General features: G+C 46.4%; 1 long non-coding RNA gene across 1 annotated transcript in view; it reads right to left on the bottom strand.

The window, feature by feature from the left end:
• Nucleotides 1-399: 399 nt before the first annotated feature.
• The window catches only part of LOC131410034 (uncharacterized), a 48,128-nt gene continuing 35,724 nt past the window's right edge, over nt 400-12,803 (bottom strand). Inside the window, exons 2-3 of the long non-coding RNA XR_009221141.1 lie at nt 3,049-3,170; nt 400-448 (exon numbers count right to left, since the gene is read on the bottom strand). This is a non-coding gene — a long non-coding RNA (uncharacterized LOC131410034). The remainder of the gene's footprint in view (nt 449-3,048; nt 3,171-12,803) is intronic.

A 12,803-nucleotide genomic window follows, 5' to 3' on the forward strand; every position in this document is an offset into this window, starting at 1 on the left:
GTTGCCCAGGTCGTATGGTTGGTAAGGAGTGGAGCCAGGATTCGGGCCCAGATCATAGGAGACTGGATGAGGTCTGGGGCAACGATGGCAGAGGGAAGGCCTACCCCACCCCGCCCTCAGAGCCCAGCTGCTCACTGCATCCATCACGATCAACTGCTCCACCACCAGCTTAGGAGGGAAGGCCGTAGGTTGGGCTTCTTCTCACACTTCTTAGCCACAGGTGGAGATGGACTTCCCACTATAAATGATGGTCCAGGTGACTCCAACTCAGCAGCTCCCACTCCTGCTGGAGCCCATGTTGGCCCTTGCTCCACCTCCAACACTGCTGGTAGAGGGGACACTGGCTCCAGTGCTAGAGGGTGTGGTGTCAACGGAGCTGAAGCCAGCTCTACCTCCACCACTGCCCACAGCTCTGCTTCTGCTGCTGGCTGAAACTCTGGAGCTGACTCTGGAGCGGGATAAAGAGAAAGGTTCACTCACATAGCTGACTTTCCATGTGTCCTTCTAAATACAGGAAAGATCCCACTTCTCTTCCAGGAATAGCCAGCCTGCAGTCCCCTTTAGCCTCTGGCTCTGCCTCAGTGGCCTCCTAAACTCACAACAGACAAGGGAAATAGGGTCAAGGGAGCACAGCTCTGAACCAGACAAGGTTACCTGCATGTACGTCCCCTTTAGCTTGAAAAAGAGACAGCCCCTGACTGGTCCCACCCTAGTTCTGGTCCAACCCCATCATCTCAAGGTCCTGAGTGTGGAGGCCCTCTGCTCCTGCTCTCATCTCAGAGCAGCACTGGATGGTGTGGGTGGCCTCATGTACCTGCTCCTTGTCTAGTGAGCTGGTGGAGTTGAAACCATTGGGCAGCTACTCGACGACCTCCTGAGTGGAGTTCTGCAAAGACTGCCTGGGAGCTGGGCCAGAGGGAATCAGGGGTGGCCTGCACACTGCCACTGAGGCCAACCCCCAAGAGAAAGTCTGCTCCTCAGTTCAGGCACAGAGGGCATCCTGGCAAAGATCTTTGGTCAGGGAGGGAAGGAAATGAAACCTCTAGGGCTCAATAATATACGAGTAGAGGAGCTCACCTTCTCATGCTGTCAGCCATGATCTGGGGTATGAACGTGACAGACCCACCAGGTTTCCGACACCTAACAACAAGCTCCTGCTTAGGAATGGCCTGTCCCACATACCCTGCCTTCCCCACTCCACACAGACACACAAACACACACACACACACTATGAGGGGCCTGGAGTGTGGGGTTGATCAGGTGGGATCACCGTTGTGTCCTGGCCTGCACTAGCCTTTCCTGGGCTCCCCCATGTTACCCTTCACTGCCTCCTGTCAGACACCCAGAGGCGTCAGGGATGAGGGCTGAGCCAACATCGGCAACAATCAAAAAGATTCTCTTTCTGGGTTTTTTTGAGGCCAGATCCTGCAAAAGTTTGGATACAACAACAAAACATTTTTGCTTCTTGGCTGTCTCCATTCAAGTGAGCTGGATGGGGGGCTGTGGGTGCCTGGTTACCAGAGTTCTAAGATCTGTTGAGGCCTAGGACCAAGGAGATGGGGTCATTTTTCAAGATTCCTTTACCTGGGACCCTTACCTCAATCAGATTTCTCCAGAGCTGCCCATTGAGCCCGGGCTGCTCACCCTCCTCTCTCATGTCACTTCCTGAACTGTACACAAGGAGCCTACACAGCCCTAGCCACAGTTCCCTGGAAACCTAACTCAGGTCCTAGCTTTGAGGAGACAGAGATGAATGCAGACCTCCTCTTTCTTACCAGTTCTGCATCCTGGGAAAGTCCCTGTGCCTCTCAGGTCCTCCCTAGTCTCCAAACCTGCACCATGGGGATCAGGCTAGAATCTACTTCCTAGGGACCTCACCCGGTGTATATGAGATAATATCTATTACCCCTGTGGGCTGGTGTCACATGTACCTAAGGCACAAACTTAGAGATGGAAGAATAACAAGAAGGGGTGACAGGTAGCACAGAACACCACTCAAAACAGGCCTGGATTCTAGCAATGTGATATTGGAACAGTCACTTCCAACTTGGCCTCATTTTCAGGTCAGCATCATGAGGGGTTTGAAACTAACGGAAATTTAGATACTGCCTTCTGTGGCATAAAACCATTCAACTGTTTCCTGTTTTATGGAGAATGAGACCCAAGGGCCTCATCTTGGCCTATGAGGTGGGAAGCCTCCACAATGGTACCCAGTAAACCCCACTCATGGCATAGCCATCCCTGTGGAGCCACTAAGTGGTTAGTAACTGGCTTCTGAACATAATAAGAGCCAAAGTGATGGGATGTCTTGTCTAAATTTTAACTACACAAGTCTCTCACTTCCTCTTACTCCCTCTCTCATGTTCCATCTCTCTCTCTCACTCTGTCGAATCCCTGTAACTGAGGAATCAAATACCAGTGTTTTGGGACTGCCCAATGTGGAGGCCTATAGAGGAGAGAAGCACGGGGGTGCCCAGGCCAACAGACAGAAAGGAACTCAGGCTCTCAGTCCAAACTGAACCCTGAAGGCTGAGAGTGACCTTGGGGGCTTGTCCTCCCCCAGTTGAGCCTCAGTTGAGGCCACAGCCCCAACCTGTTCAACTCAGTGAGGCAGAGGCACCCAGCTAAAACGTGCCTCATTGCTGATACACACAAATTGTGAGATAGTCAACATTTGTAGTTTTGAAAAGCAAGGTTAGGGGCAATGAAGTCAGAGAGGGAAAGGTAACTGACACAGCCTACCAGGCCCTGGCCCTACCTTCCACCCCAGCTCCTGTTCTCTCCTCCCAGCCTCCCTCCAGCTGCACTGGCCATATTTCTGACCTCCTCTGGCCAAACTCACTTCTGCCTGTGAGACTCAGGACCGGTGGTGCCATCTCCCTGACACACTGCTTCCAGACCCCTGAAGGGCTGGCTCCCTCTTGTCATTCTGGTCCCAGCAAATGTCACCCTATTGAGGCCTTTCAGACCCTTCTACCAAGTGACGCCCAACCCTCCCTCACAGCCCCCTGCTGTGTTTCTCTACAGCACTTGCTGAGAGGAACTTACCCACGGCTCTCAGAATCAGTGACAAAGATGGAGAACTCAAAGGTTTTGCAGGTACCACTGCCTGTGTTTCTCATCCCCTAAGCCATCAGATGTCTCCTTTGGATCCCACTGCTGCCACCAAACTGGTACAAAACAAAATAAAACTGAGTGAATTTTAAACATCTTATCGGCTTTATTCAACAGTTCATGAATCAGGCAGCATCCAGTCTAGCAGAGAGAAAGGAGCTCCAAGGAGCTGTACAAAATGAAAGACTTTTATAGGCAGAAGGGAGCAGGAACAAGGAAATTACACTACACCAAAAAGAGGGTTGGTTACGGCAAGGTTACCTTCCTTTAGGGGATGGCAGGGCTCTATTAGGAAGGCGACCTACCTGCTGCTCATCAGGCGATTCCCAATTGACTGGTTTATGATTCTATTCCTGGGAGGGCAAAAAGTCTAATTAAATCTCGGCTTGTTGACGTGAGACTTAGGCTAAGTGGCTCTATTAGGGCCTGGTGTCTTGTTTTATTATTTTATTTATTTATTTTTTTTGTGAGGGAGATCAGCCCTGAGCTAACATCCATGCTGATCCTCCTCTTCCTTTTTCCTGAGGCAGACCAGCTCTGAGCTAACATCTATTGCCAATCCTCCTCCTTTTTTCCTTCCCCAAAGCCCAGGTAGATATTTGTATGTCATAGTTACACATCCTTCTAGTTTCTGTATGTGGGATGTAGTCTCAGCATGGCTGGGGAAGAGGTGCGTCGGTCACGCCCGGGATCCGAACCCAGGCCGCCAGTAGTGGAGCGTGCGCACTTAACAGCTAAGCCACTGGGCCTGCCCTGGTGTCTTGTTTTAAACACATTACTTCTGCTGGTCCCTGATTTCCCCAGTTACACCCCGGCTGTCCCTTCATTGACCATTGTTAGTCACACACCCACTGCACCTGCCTCCAGTCCTTCCCCCTCAACACCGTAATCTCACACACAGCTCCTCCCGACACTATCATGACGTCTCCCACCACATGTCCCCTATACTTTCCACACTGCCAGCAAGATGCTTCACAAACACCACAACCATTTATGTCCAATGGGCTTAGAGGTCTAACCGTGCACTGGGAATCAGGAGTCACAGGGTCTGTCACTTGGCCTCCAATCACCTACTGTACCCCAGCTGAAGGGCTTACCCTGCAGAGAGACTCAGTTGTAGCCAACTCCATCGAACAACATCTTTGCCCCAGGATTCCTTCAAAATGCTCCACCCACTTTCTGCCCCAACTGCTCCTTGAGGGGTCATTTTGGGGTAGCCTTCGAGGCCACCTTGGTGATTTTGTGCCCAGGCACAAACAGCTCTTGGCCGACAAACACTTTAACCATACCCCTTGAAATCATATAGCACAGGTAACCAGTGAATGGGTGCAAATTATTTTACCTCAAGTCACCTAAGGAGTATTTCACACCAGGAGCATCCACTTTTGGGTTTCACTGTGGGCTGATATCACAAGGCTCTCACCCAGTGAGCGTCTCTCCTCCCCAGCTCTCTGAGCAGCTTTCTCCAGGCTATATTGTGCAACGCACTATTGTTTCTCTCTCAGCCTGCTTCCCTCAGGTCGCAGGTCCCCTGAGTTTCCTGCCCTGACAGGCTACTACCAACCCATAGAAACAATGTCAGACCTATAGCACTGGGTGTTCAGTTCTACTAGGATTGACTGACTGGACTGGGCACAGGTGCGGTGGCCCTACCCACACAAAATCAGGAAACTGAGGCAACTAAGAAGTATCAACAACCTTAACAGAACATGGACAACAACTCCATAGGAACATATCCTAACCCCTGAACAACACTCTCATGAGTCTCTCGCCTAAATGGTTTTAGAAAATGGCCTGGCCCTAGACTGTCTATACCGGCCAAGGAAGGAGGGGTTAGTGCCTTTCCTAGAACCACACTTGCTGAGTGTACATCAACAGAGAAGTTCAAACCTACCTCCACCAAATGGCCCAAGAGGTTAAAATATTGCATAATATTACCCAAATCTTTGAATAGATACCAAAGGCCCCCGAGGTCACTGACCTATTTTCATGGCTGGTCTCTCCAAGTTGGGGACAATGGAAATGGACTGGATTTTAGACTGTTGCTTGTATAGTCATAGGATTTGTTACTATAGCCCTCGTCGGATGTTTACTCTCTTGGCTACAACTTGCCCCACCCCTAATAACTCCACTAATTACACTTATTAAATATACCAGGCAACTTAAAATTAACCAATACCCTGATTAACTTAAAAAATTCAAAATTTTTATGTGGAAAATCTGCTTAACATAGACTACACCGTTTTAAGTATTTCAAAGTATACATTTCTGTGGCTTTTAGCACAATGATTATGTCGTGTGGCTATCACCACTATCTAATTCCAGAACATTTTCAACACCCCCAAACAAACCCATACTCATTCACAATCTATTTTCTGCTAACCCAAACCCATGGAAACAACTCATCTGTTTTCTCCCCCTATGGATTTTCCTATTCTGGACATTTCATTCAAATGGCATCCTGTTATCTATTGCCTTTGTGGATGGCTTCAGTGAGCACACGTTTCAAGATTCACCCATGGCCGAGCATGTAGCAGTACTTAATTCTTTTTTATGGCTTATAATATCCTATATTATGAATAGGCCACATTTGGTTTATGCAGTGATAACTGGATAGAAATTTGGGTTTGTTTCACTTTTGGACCATTGTGAACACTGTTGCTTTGAATGTCTATGGGCAAGTTTGCTCTTTTGGACATATCTACCATGGGCCTCTCCAGGTCAATGGTAATTCTAGGTTTAAGATTTTAGAAAATGCCAAGTTGTTTTCTGCAGTGGCTGCATCATTTTACTTTCCCACCAGTAATGTGTGTGGGTTTCCCTTTCTACACATCTTTACCAACACTTGTTATTTTCCATTATGTTGAATATAGCCTTCATTTTGAGTGTGAAATAGTATCACATTGTGCTTTGAATTTGTATTTTCCTAATAATTAATGATACTGAGCAACTATCTTGTGCTTATTGGCCATCTATGTATTTCCTGGAGACATGTCTATTCCAGTTGCTTACCCCGTTTCATTGACTTGTCTTTTATAATTGAGTTCTAAGAGATCTTTATATATACCCAATATAAGAGCCTTCTCACGTATATAAGTTGCAAATAGTAGGAGACTTCAAAGACCACTTTTAACGGATAGAATATCCATACAGAAAATCAGGAAATAGCAGACATGAAAACATTAAATACTAAATGGACCTATCAGACACACACAGAATATTTTACTGGACAGCAACAAAATGTACACTCTTCTCAAGGGCACACAGACTATTTTCCAGAACAGATCACATGTTAGGTCACAAAACAAGTCTTAACAAGATTAAAGAAGACTGAAATAATACCAAGTAACTTTTCTAAACACAATGGCATGAAACTAGAAGTCAATAACAGAAGGAAAACTGGAACATTCATAATATGTGGAAGTTCAACAAAAACTCTTAAACTTAAAAGTAGATCAGGGTGCAGACAGGTGCTGTAGCGGTTAAGTGCATGTGTTCCGCTGCTGGCGGCCTGGGTTCGGATCCTGGGCACGCACCAACCCATGCTTGTCAGGCCATGCTGTAGTGGCATCCCATATAAAGTGGAGGAATATGGGCAAGGATGATAGCTCAGGGCCGGTCTTCCTGAGCAAAAAGAGGAGGATTGGCATGGATGTTAGCTCAGGGCTGATCTTCTTCACACACAAAAAATGTAGATCAAAGAAGAAATCAAAAGGGAAATTAGAAAACAGCTCAAAACATACAAAAAGAAACAATAGGGACCGGCCGGGTGGCACAAGCGGTTAAGTGCGTGCGCTCCACTGCGGCGGCCCGTAGTTCGCCGGCTCAGTTCCCGGGTGCACACCAACGCACCGCTTGGCAAGCTATGCTGTGGCGGCATCCCATATAAAGTGCAGGAAGATGGGCACGGATGTTAGCCCAGGGCCAGTCTTCCTCAGCAAAAAATAAAATAAAATAAAATAAAAGAGGATTGGCAGATGTTAGCACAGGGCCAATCTTCATCACACACACACAAAAAGAAACAATATGGGCCAGCCCTGTGGCTTAGCGGTTAAGTGCGTGCTCTCTGATGCTGGTGGCCCGGGTTCGGATCCCGGGCACACACCGACGCACTGCTTCTCCGGCCACGCTGAGGCCGCGTCCCACATACGGCAACTAGAAAGCTGTGCAACTATGGCATACAACTATCTACTGGGGCTTTGGGGCGAAAATAAATAAATAAATCTTTAAAAAAAAAAAAAGAAACAATAAACACACCAAAACTTATAGGCTGCAGCAAAAGTAGTACTAAGAGGAAAATTTATAGTGATAAACTTGTACATTACAAGAGAAGAAAGATGTCAAAGAAACAACCTGACTTACAACACACAGCATTAAAAAAAGAAAAAATGAAACCCAAAGTTAGCAGAAGGATGGAAGTCACCAAGAGGAGAGTGGAAAAAAAATGAAAGACAGTATGGACGATTAATAAAAGTAAAAGTTGAGTTTTGGAAAAAATAAAATTGAGAAACCCTTAGATAAAATATCTAGGAAAACAAAGAAAGATGACTCAAACTAAATCAGAAATGAAAGAGGAGGCATTGCAACAGATGCTTCAGAAAGAAAGAGATCAGAAGAGACTATTCTGAACTAGTGTACACTCGTAAATTGCATAACCTAGACAAAATAGATAAATTCCTAGAAACAACCTACAAAAGCTGAATCATGAAGAAATAGAAATCTTGAACAGACCAGTAACAAATAAGCAGACTGAATCAGTAATCAAACACCTCCCAATGAGAAGGGACTTCTCCACTCTGCCTGACCTTAGCCAGCCTGCCCCAGCGCCAGGCTGACTCCCGTGGACCTAGCTGGCTCCCTGCAGGCTTCTGCAAATCCAGGCCCCTGGCTCACCCTGGAGCATGCCAGCTCTGGTGGCCTCAAGCAGCATCCTTGGCACCAGGCTCCCACCAGGCTCCTGGGAACCCAGGGCCCCATCTCAGCCTAGGGGCTGCCGTCTTCAACAGCCCAAGGTGGCTCTTGTGACCACAAGTGGTGTCCTTGGCACCAGGCTCCTGGTGGGCTTTAGTGAATCCAGACCCTGGCTCACCCAAGTTCCTGCGTATGCCAGGCAGCCACAGGCAGCATTCACAGCCACAGGCAGCTTCTGTAACAGGGCAAACCCAAGACCCCAGTGGGCTCCCACAAACCCAAGACCCCAGGTCACTCCAGCACTTGCTGGCTCCAGCAACCCAGGTAGATTCCATGACACCAGGCTCCCAGGGGGCTGCTGGGAACTCAGGCCCATGGCTCACCACACCACCTGCCAGTTCCAGCAGCTGTAGACAGCTCTTATGGAACGAGGCTCCTTGCAGGCTCCCACAAAACCAGGCCCCCAGTTTACCCAGGTGCTTGCTGACTCAGGCGGCCCCAGGCAGCTCCCATGGCACCAGGCACCGGCAGGTTCCCATGAACCCAGGCTTCCATCTTGATCCAGTGCCTGCTGGCTTCTGCAGCCTCAGGCAGCTCCTGTGGCCCCAGGATCCCAGCAGGCTCCCAGGAATCCAGACTTCTGGCCTACCACAGCACAAGCTGTCTCTCGTGGTGCCAGGCTCCTGGCAGTCTCCCATGAACCAAGGCTCTCAGCTCATCCCAGCACTGGCGAACTCTCATGGCCCTGGATGCCTCCTGTGGCTGCAGGCTCTCAAAGAGGACCTGCCAAAACAGGCTCCAGTGGGGCTACTCATGATCTCAGGGTCCCAGCTGTGCCCAGGGCCAGACACAATACCATAGACCCAAGCGTTCCACTCACTCCAGTACCAGGCTGTCCAAGGACTCCAGCAGCAAGCTTGCCCCTGGACACCACCAGATGGCCTACCCAGGACCCCTAGATGGGATGACTATGAAGGCTTTGGTTTGCTAAAGCCAGTCTGTAAAGGGTGGAAGAGGTGCCTACTTCCTCAAATTTGCAGACACCAATGGAAGGCCACAAGGATCACGAATAATCAAAGACTCATGACACCACCAAAGAAAAAGAATAAAACTCCAATGACCGACCAAGCAATGGAGATATAGGAACTATGACACAAAGGCTTCAGAACAACCCTCTTTGAGAAATTCATAAAACTCTAAGGAAACATAGATAGACTACTAAATGAAATAAGGAAACAGTGCATGAATAAGTGAGAAGTTCATTATAGAAACAGAAATCATTAAGGAAAAACAAACAGAAATCCTAGAATTGAAGAACACAACGACTGAACTGAAGAATTTAATAGAGAGGTTCTAAATCAGATTCAACCATGTACAAGAAATAATTAGTGAACTAGAAGATGTGTCGTTTGAAATCATCCAGTCAAAGAAACAAAAAGAAAAACGGTACTGCATAGGAATGGGGAAAGGCAGTGTGAATTATGGGATACCATGAAAAGAAATAGATAAGCATTATTAAAGTACCAGAGGAGAAGACAGGGATAAAGGAAAAGAGTGTTTACTTAAAAAAAAAAATAGCAGCTTGTATCGCTATGAGTTTCCCTCCCAGGACTGCTTTTGCTGCATCCCATATGGCTTGATATGGCATGTTATCATTTTCGTTTGTTTCCAGATAGTTTTTGATTTCTCCTTTAATTTCATCAATGATCCATTGGTTGTTCAGTAGCATGTTGTTTAATCTCCACATTTTTGTCACTTTCCCAGTTTTTTTTTCATGTTTCATTTCCAGTTTCATAGACTTATGGTCTGAAAAGATGCTTGTTATGATTTCAATCTTCTTAAATTTATTGAGGCTTGCTTTGTTTCCCAACATATGGTCTATCCTAGAGAATGTTCCATGCGCGCTTGAGAAGAACGTGTAGTCAGCTGTTTTTGGATGGAGTGCTCTGTATATGTCTACTAGGTCCATCTCGTCCAGTTTTTCATTTAAGTCTAATATTTCTTTATTAACTTTTTGTCTGGATGATCTATCCATTGCTGTAAGTGGGGTGTTAAGATCCCCTACTATTATTGTGTTGTTGTTGATTTCTCCTTTTAGGTTTGTTAATAGTTGCTTTATGTACATTGGTGCTCCTATGTTGGGTGCATATATATTTATAAGTGATATGTCTTCTTGATGTAGTGTCCCTTTTATCATTATATATTTCCCTTCTTTGTCTTTCTTAACCTGTTTTATCTTGAAGTCTACTTTGTCTGATGTGAGTATGGCAACACCTGCTTTCTTTTGTTTGCCATTAGCTTGGAGTATTGTCTTCCATCCTTTCACTCTGACCCTGTGCTTGTCTTTAGTGCTAAGATGTGTTTCCTGAAGGCAGCATATTGTTGGGTCTTGCTTTTTAATCCCTCCTGCCACTCTGTATCTTTTGATTGGAGTGTTCAATCCATTTACATTTAGGGTAATTATTGATATATGAGGGCTTAATGTTGCTGTTTTGTCACTTATTTTCTGGTTCTTTTGCATTTCCTTTGTTTCTTGTCCCATTTGTTTTGGACTGCCAATTCAGTTTGGTTGTTCTGTCTTATGATTCTTCTAGTTTTCTCTTTGTTTATCATATGTGGTTTTGCTTTGATTATTTGTTTAGTGTTTACCTTGAGGTTTGGGCAAGAAATCTTGTGTATGAGATAGTCCATTATCTGATAGCCTCCTATTTCCTTATACTAAGTCAATTCAGTCACTTTCCTCTTCCCCTTAAGTGATACAATAAGTTAGGAAACAGATCTGTTGACAAACACAAAAAAGCTAGATCTAGCCTCAGCCTGAGGGACAACAACATAAGAAACTAGTGGAGAGGAAACATTCTTCTCAAACCACAATGAAACAGTCACCACAATGGACTGTGTGCTAAGCCACAGTGAAATCTCTAAAGAGTCCAAAAGGCAGAAATCTATAAGTAACCATATTACGGGACCTTAAAGCAATAAAAATAAAAAATAATCACAAAATATTGGCTCCCCTCCCCCAACCTATCCACTTGAAAATCTGTCCACACCTTTCTAAATCTCTCAGGTTACAGAGGGGATCCAGACAGACAGGACAAACTCTTTAGAAATGAGCAGCACTGAGAGCAGCATGAGCCAAATCCATGGCGTGGAGACTAAGGGACAGAAGAGACACAGCCTCCACTGCAGGTATCAGGGAATATCAACTCTACATGAAGAAGCTGAGCACTTCCCTCCAGGAGCCAGAATAACACCACAATAAAACCAACAACAGCAGAATGAAGTGAGGATTCACGAGGCAGGAAAAACAATGCAGACCTAAGCAATGGAGTTAAGGGCTGGCTCTCTGGAAAGACTTGTACCAGTGAGAAACCTTGCACAGTCTGACCAAGAGGAACAGACAAAGGCACCAAACTGTACCATCAGGTACAAGAAACTACCGAAACTGCTTTAACGTGATAGGAGAACATAGTGGATAACTCTGACCAAAACATCAGCGGTCCTCAACTGGAGCTGTCCTTCCACCAGAATGCATCTGGAAACACGCAGGATGGGTTTTGTTTCTTGTTTTGTGTTGTCCTAACGGTTGTTGCCCTGGGGGGTCCCGGAGATCCTGAACAGCCAGTCACATAGAGCCGTTTCCCTCCTGAAGTGTTACTGACATCTGGGAAGACGAGCACTGATCCAGATTAAATGAACTATGTGGTAAGGAAATGTTTTCCATGGATGTATAACAGACAAAAGATGGTACCCTCAATACATAAGGAATATTGAGAAACCAATGTTTACAACTACTAAACTGTAAGAGAGCGGGAAAATCAGAAACATAGCCAATAAACACACCAAAAATATATCCAACCTATTCGTACAGGTGGAGAAATATGCATGTAAAGCACAGGGAAGAGTTGAGGAGATTACACACCAAATTTTACTACCAACAAGGAATAAAAGCTGGGAGGTAGGTGAGAAATAGGAGTTTTTACCACTTCTTACCTTATATATTTCTGTAGTGCTTTAATATTTACAAAAGAGAATGTACTCTACTCAAAAAGATGTTTAAAATTTTAAAGAAATTATTAAAATGTTCAAAATGACTTCAGTTCATGGATATTCATTAAAACACAAATGGAAAGAACCTCCCCATGACTTTAAGAGTCTCCTATAACTTTTCTAATAGTTACTATGTCGATTTTATTTCACATTTAGATCCTAACTCATTGGAATTTACATTTGTGTGAGGGATGCAACAGAAGCTGATTTTCTCCTGTTCAAGTGGAAAAACAAGGATCCAGGCACCGTTCATTGTGTAGGTCTGGCTTTCCCAGCAGACCTGCAATGCCTCCTTTCCCAGCGGCTAAACCTTGACAACTACCGCTGCCTCTCGAGCACCCTAGAACTGGCGGGGTGAGCTCTGCAGCCTGGGCTCCCTGTCTGCGAGGGGGGGGCTACCAGCAGAGCCTTCTCCCAAGACAGCAGCAGGCATGCTGCACACAGAAGTGCTCAGGGGCCGTCTGCTGCATAGCAGGAAACCCCTCATGATGAGCAGGCAGTGGGGGAGCCCCGAGCACCGGGACTGACCCTGGCTGGGGGCAGCAGGCTGCTAAGGCAGGGAGCCCCCTCCCTTCAGCTCGTCCAGCTCCTCCTGCAGCGTGTGCACCTGGCTGTAGGCAGCTGCCCCTCTTCAGCTCGCCATTCTTCTCCACCTGCTCCCACAGGTGGCACCCATGCTCCTGTTCCCCTGGGAGCAGAAGCAGTAGGAGTGCAGCGAGTTGAGGAGT

This window comes from Diceros bicornis, chromosome 9, assembly GCF_020826845.1.
Source record: "Diceros bicornis minor isolate mBicDic1 chromosome 9, mDicBic1.mat.cur, whole genome shotgun sequence".
NCBI lineage: Eukaryota > Metazoa > Chordata > Mammalia > Perissodactyla > Rhinocerotidae > Diceros > Diceros bicornis.